We start from the raw sequence: 23,364 nt of genomic DNA, 5'->3' as shown, positions 1-23,364 counted from the left end.
AAATGTCTAATATTTGGAACACCCAGATCACCAAATTTGTTCTTTCAGGATACCAAACTCCAGTTAGTTAGGTGGTACTTATGGTTGTCCCCCATATTTCCCCAAAAGAAATGAGCCATTTGGGAGTTCATTGCATTGATATAACACTTGTTGAACTTAACAATGGCCATAAGATAACCAGGAATACTGATAATGCAAGCACACAACAAAATTACTTTACCCCGGTAGGACGGAGTCCTCCCCATCCAACCAGAGAATAATTTTATAATCCTATCGATGATAGGTTGCAAGTCCTCCCTCCGTAGCTGATCGTAGTTTAAAGGGACACTTAGGTAATTGATGGAAAAAAGACCCCAACTGACAGCAAAAAAGTTACGCAAAAGATTTTTGCCACACCTTCCTTGATGTTATTGCTAAGAAGATCACTTTTATGAAAATTAATTCTCATTCCAGAAAGGTTTTCAAAGCAGGAAAGAATCCACTTCAAATTTCTAGCCTTTTTTATAGAATTTTTTAGGCATAGGAGATTGTCGCCAGCCCAGAAATAATGCCATGCCTAGCAGCTTTAAACAATATTTTTGAAAAAACATTGCAACTAAGTTAAAAAGCAGGGGGGTTGATGGATGGCCCTGTTTGAGGCCTTTCCACCTACAAAGTAGGGGCCATTGGTGTCATTGATCCTAACAATAATAGTTTTTCTAATCGAATTGATCCATTTTGTACATAAACCTCTCGAGCACAGAATCTCAAATAGAAATTCCCAACTAACTCGGTCATATGCTTTCTCACAATCAAGCTTAAGGACAAGTCCTTCCGTACCAGATTTCTTAACCTCATGGATCACTTCATTTGGCATAACCACACTTACTCATGTTGCTTTATGTTCAGCAAGTAAACATGGTTCATTTGTCGGGGTTGAACATGTTCGAGGGCAAGAACAAGACTCACCGGAATTATGGCTTATTTTATGTTATTTCCTTGAAAGAACATTTTACTAGATTATGCTTTTGGGTGTTCCATCCGGTCCGTCATAAAAAGGACAACGACATGTCTGATTGCAACATCAAGTGGTCCACAATGAGTGGTAGCACAAGAAAACACTACTGGCAAGCAATTGTCTCGACTTGTCAGCCGTAAACCTCTCTTGGTAAGTTGTATTCTAACAGGATGTTAACTTGACTGACATGCACATACGTCACACATGTTTTATGCTATTAATTTTTTGTAGATGTAGCATTACTTGTCGTAGCTATCAACCATCGTAATTCACATGTTCGCCATTGTATACTCAAATCGTTGCACATTAGCTATGGTTGTACGAACCCCCGTCGTATTCCTTTTATAAAAAAGATTAAAACGTCCGACATATGTCAGTATGCAATTAAGGTGTCCTCCCATAGTAGCTGCAAGTGGGATCTTGACGAGATTTTGCGGCCGGGCTAGCTGCAGGCCACCAGTCCTATATGCATGCACACTTGTCATGCTACTCCTGAATCTCCAGGCAGCCTCCGACTCATCTGAGCCATATGTTTTTTCCTTTATTTGTCAAAATTAATGGCGACCGGCCAGAGCTCGATGGTGCGGACCATATCCACGTACGGACTGCAGCCTTAATTTACAGCTGCTGCCCCCTATTAGGCTTCTACGTATGACTCAGCTGAGCCATTTTTTCCGTTGCTCGTCATCATATGCAAGGTCCAAACGAACATGCTAAACGAACAAAAGCAGGTCCACAGAAGAAAAGACGTCACCTTGCTGAAAATGCCACACATTGACGGGGGATAGATGTGGTTGGACGGATCAGCACGTGCATCTTGTCTCGAGCTACTGGGGCACGCCGTACGCAGGCGACATCTGAGCTGGTGATGCGGGCGCTCTATCTTCACTGTACAAGTGCATGCTCTAGCCTAATCTTGATCCAAACCCTAGCGGCCGCTGCTTCCCCGCCGTGTCGTCTCCGGGGCAGCCGATCTCCATTATCGCCACCAGGGCCGCGCCGCCTGTATGCAGGCATTGTCCGCCGGCTGTGTTGACCGGCTGTCCTAAAGAGTCTTTTTTTCGAATCCGTTTTTTTCTCTCCTCACGGAACGATTGATCAGTGATCTTTTTTGGTTTTGCGATCTAAAATCGGTTTGTGTCACCCACTACCGTTCGTAATCTATAACTAGGTGATTGCCTGTGGTTGCCACGGGAGTTAAAAAAAATCAAGTTTCAAAGATATTTACTTGTTTAAGCTAATGCATATCACACAGTTTCCTGTTTGCTATGAGTACAAAATATGTATAGCATGACCATTCAAGCACATGTTGTGGTTTTTCTGTCTTCCTCTCCTTTACTATCAACGCTTTCGTATTATTCCGCTCCACTCTGCAGTAGTCCATTTGTGTTTTTTACGTACATTGCTAGTGTACTTTGAGAAACACACCAAAGCAAGAGAAGACATAATATAATCTCCCTTGTCACTTTGTTGCTCACCGCTCACTAGTAGAAAAAGGGCCTTTTGTCTTGGTTCGTAGGGCCCATTTGTCCCGGTTGGAGAACTGGGACCAAAGGGTTGGTTCTAAAGCCTATACCTTTAGTCCCGGTTCTTACATCAACCGGGACAGATGGGCCTCCACGTGGCCGCTGCAGCGAGCCCAGGCAGGAGGGCCTTTGGTCCCGGTTGATAGCACCAACCGGGACCAAAAGGCATCCACGCGTCAGTAGCTGGCAGGAGCTGTGATTTTTGGTTTTTTTGAAAGAGGGTGGTTTAGGGGGTTTTGAGGGTTAATTTAGGGTGTTAGCTAGCTAATAGAGAGAAGTGTTCTCTCTTATCTCCGTGATTGGTTTATCAATGCTACTACTATGCCTAAACATGGCTTAGATTGTAGTGAAGGCATCATGTGTGGTGCATGTCGAAAATAATACTAATATCCTAACTTGATCAAGTTTGGATTAGTACTACTTTCAACATGCACCATATGTTGCCTTCACTTCAATCCAATCCATGTTCATTTCTCCCATTGATATATAAAAACTCTTCATGCTCGCATTATGCTTCATCATAATAACAAGTCCTACTAATCATCATCATACAACTTCTACTCATTATTAATAACAAGTCATACGATCATCATCCTCATAGTCATCGAACCAACCCAACTTAATTGTTCTTAGCACATGATCATCAGTATTAGGTAGGACCTAAATACCCTCTTTAAGGTAAAATAGCATAAAACAATATAGGCCCTGACTCTCCATTATGGAGAATGGAGATCATCCTGTCTCCAATTCTTGCGCTTCGCTTCCTTTTGCTTCCAAGTACCTCCTTATGACTGTCCATACATTTTTTCCATTCTGTGATTTTCAGGCCTCCACTTCTTTTAGAAATCCGATATGGACATGTGAGATTCGTAGGACGACCTGACTGTATGTTCAAAACATCAAGGCGACCATTCTGATACATCAGATGAGGCACACAATCATTCGGGATTTTCTGTTGAAAAACATAGTAATAACTTCGTAGTTAGCAATGTAGTTAAGTTTTAAAAGAATTTATGCAGAAGATGCACAGATGTCGTAATAGTAAAAAATCTTACCATGGCATCTTCATGGATGTTACCGTAGTTCAACACGTGCACTAATGGCATGTATTGACCATAATGTGGAGGAGTTTTATTATAGATATTGTAATTCTCAAGATCAGTACAAAATGCGACCAGATGATTTTGCTCCTGATAAGTTAACTCAGAGCTATCGGTGTAGTAGGTTTTGTCTATCATGTTCCGCACGTTGTTTGAACAATGAAAATAAGCTGTCAATGGAAATAAGTTGTCAACTATTTTGAAAATGAACAATATAAATTAGTTAATAACTATGTTTGAGAAACTCACATAGCGATAGAATTGGAAGCGTATCAACAAGGACCCAAATGTCCATATTGTCTTGGTCGATGTCAGGATCACCAAGATCCATGGTAACAAGCATACCCTCATAAAAACCATACATCTTGCAAAGTGCTTCCTAATTTTTGCAACCAAAATGGGTTACGCTCTCGGAATTATATAGATTTACTTCAAATCCACATCATGATGGGTCCTTATGTGAATTTTCTTTGTTTCGAAATTTTCATGGTCTTCAAAATCCATCCTCTCCCAGACATAGCGTGTTGCATGGCATGAGATAAGCTACTCGAATTGTAAAAGATGAAAATTACACGTTGAAATAGTTGAAGTCATGCTTAATTACGGAAAAAACACTTTTTGTCGTTGTGTATCGTTTCAACATCGAAGGTCTCCTGGAGCTTAATGGTGAAGCACCAATCTTCGTCCAGGTGAGGCCTGCCGCACAGACCTTGTTCGCCGTTGCACCAGCTGCACTCCCCCGGGAGACTTTCGTTGTCCGATGATGACATTTTCTACGTTCATAATTCAAAGATTAAACTTGTACAATTCAATATATGTACTATAAAAATTAAAATAGATCATTATTATTCATCACGGGTTGACTATCGGTCTGCCGAGTCTATATAGTGGAGACTCTCCCTCACTGATTCCTCTCTGACATTTGCGACCGTCGGTGATGGTCGTTACTCCTTCTTCCCGTAGTGCGTAACAAAGGTCTAGCACCCGGAGAAGAAGGAGAAATGACCCCCACGACAACAGCCGGGCTTCTTCGTCCTCTCTCATATATGGTGGAGCCTCGACAAACTTAAAGTCAACCCGAAATGTCGTTTAATTATGTCTAAAAAAGGACATATCGAGCGTTTAATTTTAGCATTCAAAGTAGGAGTAATTTTTCAATTTGAGAATTGAATAAGCAAAACCAAATCGTAAAATAAATTAGTATTCAAATTAGCATGCATTCAATAAGCAAAACTACATCATCTCTTGCGTTCGTACATCGTCGAATATTATCACTAATACACCTTGAATAGTATCATACATATAGCATGGTTAATACAGCTAGAACCATAGCGCCCGATGGGTATCGGCGCGGGCGGTTGACACCCAAACAGAAGGAACCATCATAGGATCATAGCTGCAGTGAGATCCCTAAAGAACCTGTCAGGTATCATCGAACCTGCCCTCCAACGCAACCATGTAGCGACGGACGTGCTCGTCCTCCTTGCTGACACGGTGACGTACCACCTCCGCGGTGTCCGAAAACTTCGGCACCATCACCGGCCCACGCGACCGCCACCAAACAAGGTTCGGGTCAACGACGGGCTGGCTCCTCACCGAGCTACGCCCCCCGGAAGATAGCACCTCCCAATACCAGCCCGGCGGAGCCCAGTCCCGGACATGGCCCCTCTGATCAAGCAGGCCTCCTCCACCGAGTCGATGACGAGGATGCGGGATAGACATCGTCGACGTCGATGCGGGAATAATTGCTTTAACTAAAAAAATAAACTAGTTCTATTAATTTTTTTACTAAAAATAAACTACTTCTATAGTAAAATAAAATAGTTTTATTAAATCAACTAGTTCAACTACTAAGCAATTACTATAAATAAAATAAAGTAGTACTTACTAAAAATAAACTACTTCTATAGTAAAATAAAGTAGTTTTATTAAATCAACTAGTTTAACTACTAAGCACTTACTATAAATAAAATAAAGTATTACTTACTCAAAATAAACTAGTTTAACTAGTTCTATTATTTTTCTAACTAATTCTATTAAACACTTACTAAAAACATCTAATTCAACTAATCTAAAATGCACACTAACCTAACATCTAATGCACTAACCTATATCATAGAATGTTCAAAAAAAGTAGTATTGCTTAGTTTTTTTAAAGAAATGTTCAAATAGAAAATTTAGTAAAAAATACATATATGGAAAAAAAATGAAAAAAAGAGAGCCGGGGCAACGGAGGATCACAGAGGGGCCGGCCGGCGAGGGCGTCGGCGGGGGCAGGCGACTGCGACGGCGTGCGGGGGCGCGCGGGCCAGGGGCAGGGGCACGAGCGACGGCGACGGCGTGGGCGGCGGACGGCGACGGCGCGGGCGGCGAACGGCGTTGGTCCCTGTTTGTGGCAGCAACCGGGACCAATGCCGCCCTTTAGTCCCGGTTGGTGCCACCAATCGCGATCAAAGGTCTCTTTTCAGCAGCCCAAAGGGCGGAAAACAGAGACCTTTGGTCCCAGTTGGTGCCACTAACCGGGACCAATGCCCCCCTTTAGTCCCGATTGGTGCCACAAACCGGGACCAAAGGGGGGGATTGGTCCCGGTTCATGGCACCAACCGAGACCAATGGCCTGCGCCTGCCAAAGCCGCGGTGCGGTGGGATGTTTAGTCCCACCTCGCTAGCTGAGGAGCTGCCGCACCTGTTTATAAGCGCCGCCCTGCCGTCTCTCTCAATCTCCTTTGAATTGCAGGCCTGTGGGCCTAATCTCATACTGCTATGCCTGTGGGTCTGCTGGGCCTTCTGCGGGCCTAAATCCTGGCCCAACTAGCTAGGTTCCTAATCGTATTCAGGCCGTGGTGGCCCAGTAGGTGGCATTTTTTATTTTTTCCCAGTTTTTTGTTTTCTTTTTTACTGTTGCTATTTTTATTTATTTTATTTATTTTATTTTATTTTATTTTATTAAGGTTTATTTTAATTTGTTTTGTTTCTACTTATTTATTAAAGTTTATTTTGTTTCTACTTATTTTATTTTTGCTTTTTTATTTATTTTATGAAAAATTGCTTATAACGTTTTGAGCAGCAAATACTTTGATAATTTTAGTTGCATAAATTTTATATAATTTTAGTTTCAATAATACTTTTTCTATTAGAGTTTCATTAAAGTTTTCTAGTTCATTCTTTTTTCTATTAGAGTTTCATTAAAGTTTGTAGTTCATTCTTTTAGTTTATTATTTTTTTTATTAGAGTTTCATAAAAGTTTTCCAAATCATTCTTTTTCATATTAGTTCATTATTTGAGCTAAATGACCCTGAAATTCAAAAGCACTTCAGATGAACTCTGAAGAGGTTGAAAGTTGGCGTGGTATCATCATTTCACCCACATAGCATGTGCTAAAAAGTTGAGAGGGTTACGACAAAATTTGGATGCACTTCGTGTACAAAACGGACAATCTCTTTCAAAGTATCAGGATTTCTAAAGAAAACTCATCAATTACAAAGGGATTTTATTTTTTAAAACTTATTTGAACTGCAGACTTTTGTGTGTTTAAAATGCACCATTCAAAGGCACATCATCAATTTTCAACCCTTTCCGACTTTATTTGTTATTTTTCATGTATTTACTGATTTTTTTGAGCTATATGACCCTGAAATTCAAAAGCACTTCAAATGAACTCTGAAAAGGTTGAAAGTTGGCATGGTATCATCATTTCACCCACATAGCATGTGATAAAAAGTTGAGAGGGTTACGGCAAAAACTAGATGCACTTCGTGTACAAAACAGACAATCTTTTTCGAAGTATTAGGGTTTGGGACGAAAACTCATCTGTTACAAAGGTTTTCATTTTAGTTGCATAAATTTTATCTAATTTAAGTTGCATAAATTTTATTTTTTATTGATTCTTTTTAGTTGATTCCTTTTCCTATTAGAGTTTTATTAAAGCTTTTTAGTTGATTGTTTTTGCTATTGTAGAATATTATAGTTTTGTTTGGAAAAAAACACCTTTGGTCCCGGTCCCAGACACCAACCGGGACTAATGGTGAACCAGGACCAATGGTCTCAGACGAACCGGGGCCAATGGCCCCCGAGGCCCGGCCCGTGCCCTGGCCTCATGAACCAGGACCTATGCCCCCATTGGTCCCGGTTCGTGTGTGAACCGAGATTAATGGGGTTGCCCTGCCTGGGTCAAAGCCCTGTTTTCTACTAGTGGCCGAACACTATTCACATGATACATATCATAATGCATATACCAGAAGCACATGTGTCATCAAATACAACATTATTGCCCATGCATTTCTACAAATCCTTAATACTCGTCCCACGACCACCATATGTTGTGGTCTCTCTTTTTGCTACCTTGGATCTGTTCTGCAAAAAGTAGTAGATTAGACATGGTTGGAAACGTACAATTGATTTCTGTTTTTCTATATTGGAAGCGAAACCACTAAATATTATCGAAGATTAAGTAAAACAAGTGCTCTTCAATGATTGCATTGTTACAATCCCTTTCCTTCATTGTGACTATCCTTGGCAAAGAAGATCACGACTTTGTCACTGGCTCCATCGACTACAACGGAGATTCCAAGGATCCTCACCTTAGGGGTGATGGTTTTAGTAGATTTCTACCTGAACCATGATAACTCCTGAGTTTCATCAGATCATAAAGCAAGCAGTTTGCTGCATACTTTGCCGGATGATTTTAGAATTATTTTTTTACATGTTAGTGTTATTTTGGAACAGCTTTACAGATTTTATCATGCATAAATAGGTAGTTGTAGTACTGTAGTTCGTAAATACCAGACTCTAAGAGTTTTCACAACTCTGCTTTTTTTAGACGTTTAAGGTAAAAATAGACAATGATGTTTCGTATAAAAATAAATATCATGCAAACCCATTTCTTTGTCATCCTATGTCTGCACAAAAAAATATAATAAGGATAACATTATTATAGAGCTTAGAGATCAATAAATAGTATGATCTGAATTTACAAAAGAACTATGTGCTCAAATATGTTTGCTTACTGACGATAGGATCTGGGGTTCGCATGCTTCCTGTACCTGCATTAGTCTTGGTTATTCAACGGTCAACAAATACGACAATTCTTGGACGAAGTTGCATTGCTATCCATCTGATTGGAGGAGGCTATATGAGATGATGGTCGGGAACTTGGAAGTGCGTTCAGGTCACATTCTGGAACAAAACTGCAATGTTATATAAACATAGTACTAATAAATGTTCAACATTGTATGCTCATGATCGCAGAACGGACGGTTTCCTAAGGAAAAACTGGACAAGGTACATAGATCAGACTGTGTCTAAAATATGATGTTTCTGCTACACTGCATCAACTTGTTATAGAAAACGACATGTTGAAATCCATGGGAGAGGATGAGGCACATGCATACCTTGCTGCCTTGCCGGTGCGCAAGCAATTGTAAGCGTAGTTCACATCCATCCAGTACTATTGGTTCCCGATCTAGAGGGCCCTGACCTGCAACCAACGGACACCTGCACCGCGGCCGTAGTAGTATGTGGCCTGAGAAACGGCAGCAGCTGGCCCGACATCTGCAGAGGACGTGGCGGCGATGGATGGTGCCCCAAAGCAGCGGTGTCGGACAATGGTGAGATGGGAAGGGGAGATGGGAAGAGGGGGGTCGTGATCTGGATGGAAAGAGAGGGGAGGACAAATCGGCTGGCTTTTTTATCTGTATGGGTAGATGGAAGTAGGGAGGACGTCCCGAGAGATTTTGGGAAGGGGAGCAGGAAATTTCAGCAGCAATAATGGTGATTTCTCGCTGTGCTGGTGCGCGAGCGATGCTGATAAGGAAAGTTGATTGCTGCCCGTGATTGCCCTGAATTAATTCCGTATGTATTACCAAATAAGAGATTGATTGCCAAATTATTCCCAATGATTGATGGGGAGGAGCCCGGGAGGAAAGAAAATCGCTGGAGAGGTGCGAGGGGATGGACGAATGGGTGGACGTAAACGGGAGAGGGAACGCTACGTTTTTTAAAAGTAGTATATAATAAATATAATATATACTAAATATGATAACTTTCTGTCCCCACTCAATCCTAAAAAGGAAAAAGGGACAAGACAACCCCCACCGCACAGAAAACACCAGGTCCCCAACACCCCACTCCACTACTGAACTCACGTGATTCTGCCCCCACCTTTTCTCTTCCTCGTTCCTGGTCTCACCAATCACCCACACACACCAACCCATCTCCTGCTACTTCACCCACCATCTTCTTACCCTCGAAAGAAGCAACTACGAACACGCCGTGGGAGCCTTCCCTATCTCAGAAGCTGTCAGGGAAGATCTGTCAAGGTGAAGACCAAGAAGATATGATCTATGTAGTTTTTGAGGGGGGGGGGGGGGGGGGGAGGGGGAGAGAAGGAAGGTAGTGGGAATTACCAGGGTGCTGTAGATCTTCAACTTGAAAAAAGGAGGAACCAAGGTGACATGTTCCTCTTCTTCTTCATCTTGAATTCAACTTCTCCAATTCATCTTCATGTTGACTGCAACTGCCCCACAAATGGTTCAGCCAAACTTGTGGAAAAACACACATAAAACCCCGGGAACACACAAACATAGAATTTCATATCGTGTGACTTTTCTTTTGGTTGCGACCAACTAGTTCAGGTAACCCAGCCAACTTTTGTTTCATATTGTGCAACACACACACACACACAGGAAACCAATGAGCATCCTGCTGTAAAAAAGAAGAAAATGTAACATATATAGGCCATACGTTCTAGTTTGTTGCACCTAGTCTACTAGATATATCTATAATACAGTAATATTTTAGTTCAAAAGGCAAACAATGGCTAAAATACTTAAAAGGACAAAGTAGGAGATTGCTTATTGGTGATCACTTCTTCTGTGCAAAAATTGTTTGTTAGAAGCTCATCCATCCAGATCCTGGTTGCTAGACAAAAACAAAACAAAAAGAAGATGTGTTACTGCTTGTAAGATTGTTGATGCATGAAAAAACAAAAAACTTCATGAGAAAACATGGGACCCCATGTTGTATGTCATCTCGGTCAAAATTGGCAGAATACCCTATGTGGAACTATGGAAAAACATAAAAAATGTATGTGGCGGCAAACCTGACAACATATTGGAACTAGATAGATTTGTGGTGTGCAACTTATGGCTTTCTTCTGTGCAACTTAAAAAAGAATTGTGCAACTGACTTAACTAGTTTGGATGTTTGACTTGAATAAATATACTTTCAGATTTGTGTCTATTGTGTGCCAGCTGGAATAGAACTTGTGTGAAAAGCTTGAATATAGAAGAAGAAGAAGAAATGTAATACAACAGATAAAAAACATCATGTGTTTTATTTGTGCAATCTGTGGGTGCGTCTGTGCAACTAATTAGACCCATGTGTGCAACTGAGAGAATTTATTTGGATGTTTAGTTTGATAAAAAAAGGTGCTGCCAAAATTTGATTTATTTATTTCAAACTCATGCTGATTTGTTTGTTTGTTGGCTCTTCCACTACCTTTGAGAGAAAAATGTATAAGCCTCTATGCAACTACCATGGGTTGTTGTGCCAGACTGGTATGCCTAGTTGTAAAACTGCCAGAACAAACATGTGCCAGTTAAAAAAGGAGATGTATTCAAAAACAAAAGAAAGGGAGCAAAAAGGTCTACTCACTTGTAGCTTGACAAACACACCATGCCCCTTCAAGTCCATCTTAATGACTGTGGCGATTAGATTGCTATTCCATGACATTGGTTGGATGGGGAAAATTACTTACACACACCTCTAATTGAAATAATTAAGAAAAGAAATTTGTTAGGTCTGTCTAATTGAAATAGTGAATTTTAAAAGATGACAGTTGATATCAGGTTCATGTGCAACTATGCCTTATATGGATGCCAACTACTTAAGGTTCATGTGCAACTACGAACTGTAGGGGTGCCAACTTGAATCAGTTTCGTGTATGAAAGAAACTTGCATGATATATGGAGCCAACTACTATGAGGTTCATGTGCAACTACAACTGCTAGAGATGCCAACAAAAAATGTGACTATGAAAAAACAAGATAATTAAACTGCCAACTAAGTATGGCCGTATTGTGCAACTTCCTCATACTCTTAACCAGGTAGGGATGCTACAATGGCCACTAGTACTACAAAATGACCAAATTGGATAAACTGCAGGAACTGAAATTGGATGTCATGCCTCTCTCTTACAGATGCCCTGCTGTTTCAAGCACTAGTTATGCAAGCCTACTACTGATACAAAATCATGTACAGAAAAATTTGAAAAAGAAATTGAAATATTGGCAATGGCTTGTGTGAATTACCCATAAACAACCTCTGGTATGCAACTTCTACATAATTTAACAACGATCACTAGAGGAATTTAGTTATAGCCACGAAAAACGAGAACCAAATCATGTAGCATAAAACAAAATGCAAAAAATCATCATTGGCAGAAGGCGTATCATATAATTGCCAAAATTTCATTGATTATTCAGTTAACAATGAGAGCAAACCAACTGAGCATCCGTGTGGTATGCTACTACAAAAACGGTGTGTGCAATTTGACAATAATGCAAGCCAACAGAGCATACATGTATGTGCCAAAAATACACCCCATACTGAACATGCTTTGTGCAGTGTAGTCGACTACCTGAAGGTTCCTGTGCAACTAAAGAACTTGACTAGCCAACTATGTACTCCTCTGCGTGCAACTTCACGGGAGCTGTCTAAAAAACATCTAAAATTGGACAACTTATGCAATGCAGTCAATCCCCTGACAACTAGCACTTCGCCGGAATCCCGTGCAAACACAAAAATGGAACATCGCCCACCCACTATGACTTACTCCTGCAGCAACCCCGAGCAACCGTTGTTGCCGCGTGTGGTTCCTCACTATCATCGCCACGCGCTGCAGCAACTTTGCATCCTCCCATCGCCTCCTCTGCATCCTATCATAGCGCCCGATAACAACTCTACATCCTCATGCCGTTCCAACTTATCATATGTGTGTGCAACTAGTCCTGCCAACTAAACATCAATGTGTGTGCAACTAGACTACATTGCAGGCCAACTGAGCATATGTGTGTGTGCAACTAGTCCTGCCAACTAAACTGTGTGTGCAACTAGACTACATTGCAGGCCAACTGAGCATATGTGTGTGCAACTAGTATTGTCAACTAAACATCAATGTGTGTCAAACTAGAATACATTGCATGCCAATTGAGAATATGTGTGTGCAACCAGTCCTGTCAGTTAATTATCAATGTGTGTGTAACTAGACTACATTGCAGGCCAACTGAGCATATGTGTGTGCAGCTAGTCCTACCAACTAAACATCAATGCGTGTGCGACTAGACTACATTGCAGGCCAACTGAGTATATGTGTCTGCAAAAACACCTAGAGTGCATTCAACTTTGAGACAACATTCAGGATAAATTGATGCGGGATACTGCTATGTCCCAATTCAACAATTCCGAAACAAACTGATAATCATAATTGTCTATCTACTATTGCCTACGAAAAATGCCCCAGTGATTCAAACACAGTGTCCATAATTGCCTCTCAATCCTTTCTACAATTCCCAGTACACGGCCGAACTACCCAACAAATTTGATGGTGAAAATTTTCTCTTGTGTACCAATCCCCCTTGCTCTCCCCACGTCTTCTCCACACCTCCCCGTTGAATCATCTCCCGGACAATGGAAGCAACACACATGGCTACACCGATACTCAAGTGAAGGAGAGAACCACATGAACAAGTAGTTCGAAAGGGGGCAAACCTTGCGACTTCCAGTCTTGCACGCTGCCGATGAAGAACCAGTTAGCCCCTGCACCACGTGGAGTCGCCTCTCACACGCCGCGGTCGCACAAGCTCCCGTCGCACCACCGCCTCCTACTACATGAGGGTCGCGTGAGCTATCAATGTCAAGCGACTTATCTCCCTCACCATGGGGGCGCCCTCCAACAACGAGCGAAGTCTTGCTCCTCCCTCGCCGTACTTGCAGATGTTGAGCTGCTCAGCTCCGTTAGCTCGCCGGATCCAAGATCCACTGTCGCCGGCACCACGCCGCTGTGCCGACCTGTGTCGCTGTGGATGGATGGGGAGAAGGGATAAGAGAGGGGTGTGTGTGTGTGGGACAAATCGTCACAAGGTGGGGAATGGATGCCGACCACGAAACGACAGAACTACTAGTTGGTGCGCATCGCATCAAAATCCTACGGCTCACGGCCGGCCGCTCGAGGACGCGAAATAGTGCACGTGCACTTTTTAGAATTTAGGTATATAATATAATATAAAGTAATAGAGATAGAGAAGAGATACGCGTCTTCTCCCTCAACATCTTCAACGTCTTCGGCTGGTTCGGCGGCTGCCACACGGCAGGCTTCACGCATGATGCGTGTCGCGGGTACGATGTCCGCTTGCGTGATCCTATGCTGGCCTCACCGCGAGGCCCGCGACCATGCTCCTCGCGCAGACATGGCTACTTGCTCGTGCGTCTGTAATGCACACCGATCTACAACGTGCATGTGGCCGGATCCATGCACCACGTTGGCTGCTTTTGCATGTTGCTTGTGGCAGCTCGTACATGCTGCATAGCCTGCGGGTGGAGGCTGCTGGTGTGATTGCATGCATCTAGTTTAGTCTCCCTGCACATCTCGTGTTCTGCTCGGTTGCAAGCTCTTGCCATATCCGGTCGCCTGATGCACGTTGTATGGTCTTATCAACCGCAAGGCGTGTCTATGCAGAATTTCATGAAGATTGTTGTTAAGTATACCATGCTCCTCCACCAATCAAACAACGGGCCGTCACAGCGTCGTCCCGTCGTGCTGCAATGCCGTTGTCCCGTGTTTCTTCCAATAGGTGCACTGACCTGTGCATTACCATTTTTCACCTCGAGTGTTGGTGTAAAATTTGTTGGTGCATCCAAACCGCGTGATATGATACGCTCTATCACACGTAAGCCTACTTATATCTTTCTCAAAACAGCAACCATACCTAGCTATTATAGCATTTTTGAGATATATTGCCATGCAACTTACAGCGTTACGTTTTCATGGGAGCAACTCCATGAACAACAACACCACCGCACCAGAGTTGTTAGACCAATCCATGGAATGGAGCACCTCCTCCTCCAACTCTCCTCTACCACCACCAAACCATGGAGCACCTTGATCTAGGAATTCATGGAGGGCCTTCTACATTGGGACTTCTCGCCTGGCCTCGCGGTCGCGGCTCAGGTGCGTCGATGTTTTGGATCTTCTGTTCATTTCTCCCCCGATGGACCGACCAAGGAGTTTTTCTTGGTTGTGTACTTTTCGTCGGCCTCTTTCTCTTTGTCTGAAGAATGAGTGGCCATTGCTCTACAATGCTGCATCGAAGGTCTACCTTCTGGTCTAAATGTGCAACATATTGAGGGTCGATCTTTTCGCTTTTCTATTGCGTCCAATCGTGTGGGACATTATATCTATGGCCTCAAGGATCGAGTTTGGCCGGACTTTGTTTGTCATTTTCAACTGTATCGCCCTGGTTACACTCGATCAAGGTGTTTGGACAATGTTTGGCACTCTGATGTTCATAGCCCTGAGGTTGCTTCTCGTTCCCCGATTGCGATAAAATCAAACCTCTCCTTCCTTGCCAATGGACATGCTAATTATAATAGTGCACTTGAGGAACGCCAAAAGTTTGATCTTATTTGGCCATTGACCATGGTGGCCGCGCCGGAATCAACCTCATTGTCGGCGAAGGACTTTTCTGTAAATGGGACAATTTCATATTCTTTTGGTAAGGCGCCATCCAAGGAGCAGGGTTCATCAACATTAATGGCCGACATAACTGTTGGTAGCCTTCCATCTATTTATTGTGGCAGAGTTATGGCACATAATGCAAAATTTGAAGGTTGTCAGTACAAGTGGGACACTTGGCAATCTATCCCTAATTTCATTATGTTGCATATTCTGGATTTTCGACGCGTCGGTCACTTGGAGCAACACATTGCCACCGTCTGGGAACTAACAAATGTCCCCCCACAGGATTATATTTACAGGAGATTAAACTTATGTGCCTCGTGCATGGCCAAGGGACACCTGGCAGATTCTTGCGCCTGGTATGTATTGCATCACTTGTGAGAGCACAACTTGTACATGTGACACGGTGCTTCGCACTGAAAACTCCAACGCACCAAACCAGATGTGTGCCCAGTCACGAAGCCCAACTACCGGCCCAGCATGTTATACTTGTGGCTCCCACAAACACTACACTTTCTGCTGTCCAGGAGCTCTTCATTGTAGCATTTGCACCTTATTGGGCCACACCTCTACAAATTGTTCTAATTACAAGGCCGATCATTACTATTGGAGGCCCAAACTCAGTCAGGCCCATCAGTCCTCTGCTCCCTCTAGAATACATGGAATTTTGGATAATTCTCGGTAGGTTTCATATGGCTCTTTGGAAAGTAATCGCGATATTTGGTTGATTTCCTCTACTAAGGAATCTTCTGCCTCTTTGGAAACAAATGCTCTCTCTTTACATGGCCACAAATCAGCCCCGGTCAAGGTTGATAATTTGGGCAAGAAAAAATACCAGGCAAATCATATAGAGCCACAGAATCAGCAAACTGATTTACCATTACCATTTACCGCACCTACAAACCTTGGCTTGGGAACGCTGCGGCTGACCGAAACCCTTCGATGTAACAACTGTGGACTTGGCGGACACGTGGCTTCATCCTGCTATACCCGTCGCGAGAGAAAGGGGTGGCGTTGGGTCCCCAAGTCTCTCCCAAAGGTCGCCGCTCCGCATTCCGCCTCGACCTCCACAACATCCTCTGTTCCTTTGTAGAACACCACAACAATGGCCAACTTTCCCATCAATGTCATCCCCTACCTCCCGCCGGGCATGACCGTTGAGCTTGGGTCGCCTGATCGAAGGGTGCGCGACGACATGGTGATCGGCCCGATCCATCCGCTGCGCCACGACTTCCTCGCCATTGCAGAAGCAAACAGGGTCATCCGCTTTCACCGTAAGGCGGCTCTCCGTCACATCATTGAAGGTTTGGTCCATGAATCAGAGTTTCCCCCCACAAAAGTAGACGACCACCCACCTGGTGTTGGTATCTTTGGATTCTCCCATACGGTCACTAGAGATGCAGTAGTTGGCACCACGTTTGAGCTTGATGAAGATGAGTTTGATGAGCATATTGTGATTTCTTTTGTTCCACATGATGCTGCTTTGAATATGCGGGTCACTTCTTTTGGGTCGGAGACCTGGTTGTATTATATTGGTTTCCTATATGACTATCAGACAAACCACTATATGCATAAATCTGTTGATAAGTTCGGTCAGTTGGTTGAATGGCATAATCCTAGAGGGGACCATAGATTTGTGTTTTTGAAGGTCAGAGTGATCCATCTCAAGTTTGTTCCTAAGAGTCTGGTTATGCGTCAGCTTGGGGGCGCCCGCCAGAGCTGGACTGTGGCCTTAACTATGCTGGGTAGCAGCGATTGGAATGCCAACATTCCAGATGTGCCGCCAGCTATCGAGGATCCACCACCAGAGGATGGAATCCCTCATCCCCTGCATGGTGACAACCTAACTGCTGAACATATATATCAAATGCAGCTTCACAATTGGATTGCCCAAAATGTGGCTGCCAATGCAAATGAGCAACCAGGTAATGACAATGCTGAACAGGAACAAGATGCAGAGGTTCATTTCGAACCACAGTGGGGGGTCTGCCCCCCTTCCCCACCGCACACACTGCCTGCAGTGTTTAACTTCCAAGCCTGGCTTGCTGGCGAAGGCCTGCAGGTGCACCATGGTGTCCCTCCCCCCAACAATCTGCAAGATAGCCCAGCTGCTTCCTGGAATGACTCAATCTCCATCTTCAGCAGCTCGAACTCCAATGCTACACTGTCCGATGGATATGTTGTGGTTCCTCTGAATATTTTCAACCAACTTCTTTCTGCCAGTGGTACTGCAATTGGTGTTATGTCTACGGATGCACCTCAGTCCAGTGACTCTGTTCATGGACCAGAGCTACTATACAAGAGGTAAACATCATGGAATTTTCTCTCACTTTATCCAATGCTGGTATGCAATTCTCCATGCTATCCAATGAGGACACATATGCCTCTCTACTTCTGAGTGACTGTGTGCCAATGTTGCGGCTGAACACTTATCTCATAGCTGCTATCAAGCCCATCATTGCAGCTTATGGCCCATGGAGTTTAGGGTTTGGTTTTCATGACAGTTCAGTGTAAGTATTGCTGAAACAAATGGACAATTCTCTGTTTTGTCAGCTTCCAAAATTGTCCAACACTCTGTTGATTCAGTCTCCTGCACTGGTCTGATCCCCAGATGTACTTCTTGGTCCCTGTCCCCTGGGACTGAAGAGCTTTTACCACTTGTGGACACTGACCATGTATCCAGGGCTCATACTTCTAGTGTAGTAATTACTGAAATTATGGATGAGCCCAATCAAGCAACGTCTGTGGATGCAATCATCCCTAGCAACAATATGCCCCCCTTAGTCAGTTCTGATGATCCGAGCCTGACAGTACACGATGATGCAGTGCTTTCTCAACACCCTTCTGTTCCCTCTAATGATTGTGCTCTGACTGCTTCTCAAGCTGCAACTATGAGCTCGGTCACTTCAGTGTCTAGGAAGGGGAAAGCCAAAGCTCCTGCCTCTGTGGTTGAGGTTCGTCGAAGCAATCGATCCAAAAAATATGATGGCTTCAAGATACCCTCTGTTTCAGATACTAAGTCCAAAATATCCAAAGTTAAGCCCCGAATTGTACCAACTGCTGCTGCTGCTCAAGTGGATCTAGCCGACCCGTCCGTCAAACAGGGGGACTGCATCCCTCCACCCACTCTCGTCTAGGTGCTGCAACACATTGGAGTCAACAAATGTGCCATTCCGCCAGAAGAAGTTACCGATGAAGCTCTCATGGCGAAACCTGAAGACGGTCTGTCTCACGCTTGAAGTATCTGAAAGCCCCTGCACCACTGCTTTCATATTTTGCTATAGCTTATCATGTCGTTTATGTTGAACTGGAATATTTTATGCTGGAATGTACGGGGCTTAAACTCTGAACCTATGCTTTTGGCTCTCTCTAATGCTATCTCTTCCAGTGGTTGCGCTATAATTTTTCTGCAAGAAATGGAAAAACCTACCATTGATAATATGTTCATAAGTCTTGCTGCCCGAAGAGATTTGATAAATTTGCATACATCCCATCTCATGGTGCATCGGGAGGCATCATCACCATTTGGAACAGTGCCATCTTTACTGGTACAGTGATCATGGAGGAAGATTTTGCATTGGCCATTAAATTCTGCTCCACACAGTCCCCCCAGGAATGGACCCTAGTAAATATATATGGCCCATGTCAAGGTGATTCCAGAGTGACTTACACCGAGTGGCTTCATAATCTTAATATACCATCTAATGAAGATTGGCTTCTACTAGAAGATTTTAATTACATCTGTGGCCCCGACAACAGAAACAAACCTGGAGGTAATCCGAATGACATGATAGCTTTCAATGACATCATACGCTCTCAACAGTTAATTGAGTTGCTAATTAAAAGCTGGGCCTACACATGGAGCAACATGCAGATTGACCTACTCCTCGAGCAATTGGACTGGTTCCCTACTTCCAACAACTGGACAACTTCTTACCCAAACACTATTGTCATGCCCTTAGGAAAACCAGTTTCAGATCATATCCCGTGTGTTGTCAAAATTGAAACGTCCATTCCTCGAAGTAAAATTTTCAGGTTTGAATTATATTGGACAGAACACCCTGGATTTTTTTGAATTGGTGCAATCTGTCTGGCCAAGGACATTTAAGAATAACACCGATGCCGCCACGTTACTAGCCAGAAAGTTCAAGGCCCTACGATATGAATTAAAACATTGGAGCAAACGAATCTCTTAATTGTCAGTGGCAATTGAGAACTCAAATCTTGCATTGGCCAACCTTGATACTCTTGAAAACCTTAGAACCCTTACCACTCCAGAGCAAAATTTCAGGAAAATTCTGAAGAAACATCTCCTACGTCTACTGAGCTACCAACGACAATATTGGAGAAAGAGATGCACTATTCGATGGGTCAAATTTGGTGATGAAAACCCTAAATTTCTGAAAGCCTTGGCCTCAGAGAGATACAGGCGGAACACAATACCAACACTAAAAATATCAGATGGTGCGGTGGTAGAGGACCACACCGGCAAGGAGGTTGTCATGTACCAAACATTTAAAGAGAGATTGGGCAAGTCAGGAGAGTTCCAAATGAAATTTAACCTACAAAACATCATCAAAAAAGTGGAGGGACTGGATCAACTTACTGTTCCCTTCACCAACGAGGAGATTGATGTTGTCATCAAGGAAATGTCGGCCGATCGTGCACCAAGTCCGATGGATTCTCTGGTATCTTCATCAAAAAATGCCGGCATATTATTAAGGAGGACTTTTATGAGCATTGCAATCAGTTCTATGAGGGGGACTCAATATTGAGAGTATTAATGAGGGGTTTATTACACTCATTCCTAAAGTTCGGTCCCCGGAAACAGTCTCGGATTTCAGACCCATCGCATTGCTCAATTGTTGTCTCAAGATTCTTACCAAACTACATGCAAACAGACTCCAGAAACTAATACTCAAAATTGTCCACCGAAATCAATATGGCTTCCTTAAAGGCCGGTCAATACATGACTGTTTGGCTTGGGCGTTCGAGTATATCCACTAGTGCCAAACCTCCAAAGAAAAGATCATCCTCCTAAAACTGGATTTCGCCAAAGCATTTGACACGATTGAACATGATGCAATGCTTACGATTATGGAACACATGGGCTTTGATGATAAGTGGCTTTGCTGGGTTAAATGCATCTTCTCCTCTGGCAAGTCAGCGGTCCTATTAATGGATCGGAGTTCGTGGGACGTCACTGAGCTAAACGTGTGCTCAACTCGGAGGTGCCGTGCGTTCGGTAGTTGGATCGGTCAGATCATGAAGACGTATGACTACATCAACTGCGTTCTCATAACGCTTCCGCTTACGGTCTACGAGGGTACGTGGACGACACTCTCCCCTCTCGTTGCTATGCATCACCATGATCTTGCCTGTGCATAGAATTTTTTTTGAAATTACTACGTTCCCCAACAGCTAAAAGCCTAAAATCTTTGGTTGTCAAATAACATTTTACCTAGTCAATGAAGATTAGAAACTTACGCGAGTGTCTTATGATCTACTCCCCCCGTTCCTAAATATAAGCCTTTTAGAGGTTTCAATATGGACTACATACAAAGCAAAATGACTGAATCTACACTCTAAAATATGTCTATATACATCCATATGTAGTCCGTATTTAAATCTCTAAAAAGTCTTATATTTAGAAACAGAGGGAGTAGCATATATAGTGGTATCAGAAAATACTGAAATTAAACCATAATGTTTCATTTTTCAGCGGAAATATCTCATAAAGATGCACCAATGTACTCAGATGTAGTAATACAACCCTTTTTGAAGACAAATACAACATGAATCATGCCACTTCAGTTACAAATTTTCTTAAAAAACACTTTGTCGCAGAACATTTAAAACCTATTTTGCCAGCCTAGAGCGATGTGAAGAAGAAAAGGTGAATCGCCACTGAACTATCCAACTTTCACTAAACAACAGGGTGACTACTACGATAATAGAAACATTTCATCACAACATTTAATTAATTCTCCTCTTTAGAGGAGATCCATCCTATGAAAGTCCTCTTGTGCTACATTTCAGGTTGTACCATGTTCAGCTCGAATGAATTTCGATGACAATCTCAGTCAATACATGACAATGAATAAAGTGATCCAATATTGTTGATTTTGAGACATGGTGCAATCGCCTCGTTTGCTTGATATACTTCAGGATCCCACAACACCCACTTTTTGCGGCGAAGAAAAAGCATAATGCATTTTTCTGGGTGCTTATCAGAAGTTTTATTTTTGAACTTGGATGCTTAACAGAAGTTAGTACCAAGAGCACACTAAAACAAGTTAGAGAAGTCTTTCCAAATAAGTACAGGCATAACACATTACAAATAAACATATGGGTCACGTAGCCTCCACCACATAGCAGGATGAAAGGTGACTAATTGACTTTTCTCATTCACTGTATAGGGCCAAATTCAAGGTGACATTTATTTGCAAATTACGATTAACATGTTGAAGGAATATACTCAACAGAGTAGAGTAGGGCAGCCGACTCATCTATAGTACGTACATGTGCGCAACAAGTACAGTCACATGCAGCTGTCAGCAAAACAATAGAGATGGTCAGACCATACGCAAGAAAAATATTGATGATATCAATATTTTGTTGCTTCCAGTGTGGTGGAAATTGAGTTGGCATTCCAGGGAGTCGGGGGAGTAAGAATATCTAGGAAGCCATCATGATCACCACCAACCGATCCATGCCTGCTTATCTGACAATACTTTTCTTCCTTTTTCCAAGAAGAGATCAACAACAACTATATTTACCAATATTTGGGTCTACCATCCATGATAGGGGTGGACCGTGTTGATTGTTTTAAACACATAATAGAAAGAATTCAATCAATGGTGAATGGATGGAAAGAGAGAACTCTCTCATCCGGAGGCAAAGAGGTTTTGCTGAAAGCGGTGGCCCAAGCCATCCCAACTTATGCGATGGGCGTATTTAAATTCACGAAGAAAATTTGCAAGGGAATCACTGATGCAATGTCGCAATACTGGTGGGTGAGGAGGAGGACCAACGAAGGATGCATTGGTTTGCATGGTGGAAGATGTGTATTCCGAAGGAGAGAGGAGGTATGGGATTCCGGGATATACATAGCTTCAACTTGGCAATGTTGGCAAAGCAGTGTTGGAGACTAATTGAGAACTTTGGTTCATTATGTGCACGAGTTTTGAGAGCCAAGTACTACCCTACAGGAGATATTCTGAATTGTCACTGAAGAAGGGGTCGTCCTATGTGTGGCAAAGCATTTGGTCTGGAATTCAAACGTTCAAGAAGGGTTACATTTGGAGAGTAGGCAATGGAGAAAAGATTAATATATGGGATGACTGTTGGATCCCGAACAGTGCCTCCAAAAAAGTTTTAACACTAAGTGGGAACCAAGTACTTACTAAAGTGAATGAGTTAATTGACCCAATCACGGGAGAATGGGATGAGATGTTACATTGATGCTGAACGCATACTACAAATCCCATTATTCCATGTGGAGACAGATGACTATGTTGCATGGCATCTCACGAGGAGCGGCATTTTTTCAGTACGTTCTGCCTATTATAAGCAATGGGAAGTGAATTATGCTACAGATGACAGCGGTCTGGCCCGCTTCTCCATGGCGCCCCATCCAGTTAGGAAGAAGTTGTGGAGTTTGAGAGTAACAGCGGAAGTTAAAATTTATATCTGGAGATGCTTGCACAATGCCATCCCATGCCGGAGTACTCTTATGAATCGCCATGTTGGAAACTTGTCCCAATGCCCATACTGTACAGATGGTGCTGAGGATTTAGCCCAGATGTTGTTTAAGTGTGTAAGGGCACAAGCAGTTTGGGAAGCTTTGGGAATCGCAGCAGATATTAACTTTGCTTCATTGACTGATCGAGCAGGTTCACCAGTCTTGGAGTTCATTTTATGTGATGATTCTTATCGGCGACAATATTCTGGATTGGTCGAGCTACCAGAGCTTATATCAACAGTTTGTTCGTTCTTATGGTGGCA

General features: G+C 42.9%; 1 long non-coding RNA gene across 1 annotated transcript; it reads right to left on the bottom strand.

Moving 5' to 3' along the window:
* Positions 1-8,092: 8,092 nt before the first annotated feature.
* LOC125520942 (uncharacterized) lies at positions 8,093-13,752 on the bottom strand. Its single transcript, XR_015612147.1, has 3 exons — positions 11,277-13,752; positions 10,028-10,541; positions 8,093-9,932 (listed from the first exon to the last, which is right to left on the bottom strand). It is a non-coding gene; the product is annotated as an uncharacterized LOC125520942 (long non-coding RNA).
* Between the last annotated feature and the right edge of the window lie 9,612 nt (positions 13,753-23,364).

The sequence above is a fragment of the Triticum urartu genome, chromosome 7A (assembly GCF_056163025.1).
Source record: "Triticum urartu cultivar PI428250 chromosome 7A, HENAU_Tu73, whole genome shotgun sequence".
NCBI lineage: Eukaryota > Viridiplantae > Streptophyta > Magnoliopsida > Poales > Poaceae > Triticum > Triticum urartu.
The sequence above is the reverse complement of the archived record's forward strand: the minus strand, read 5'-3'. Positions and strand labels throughout refer to the sequence as shown.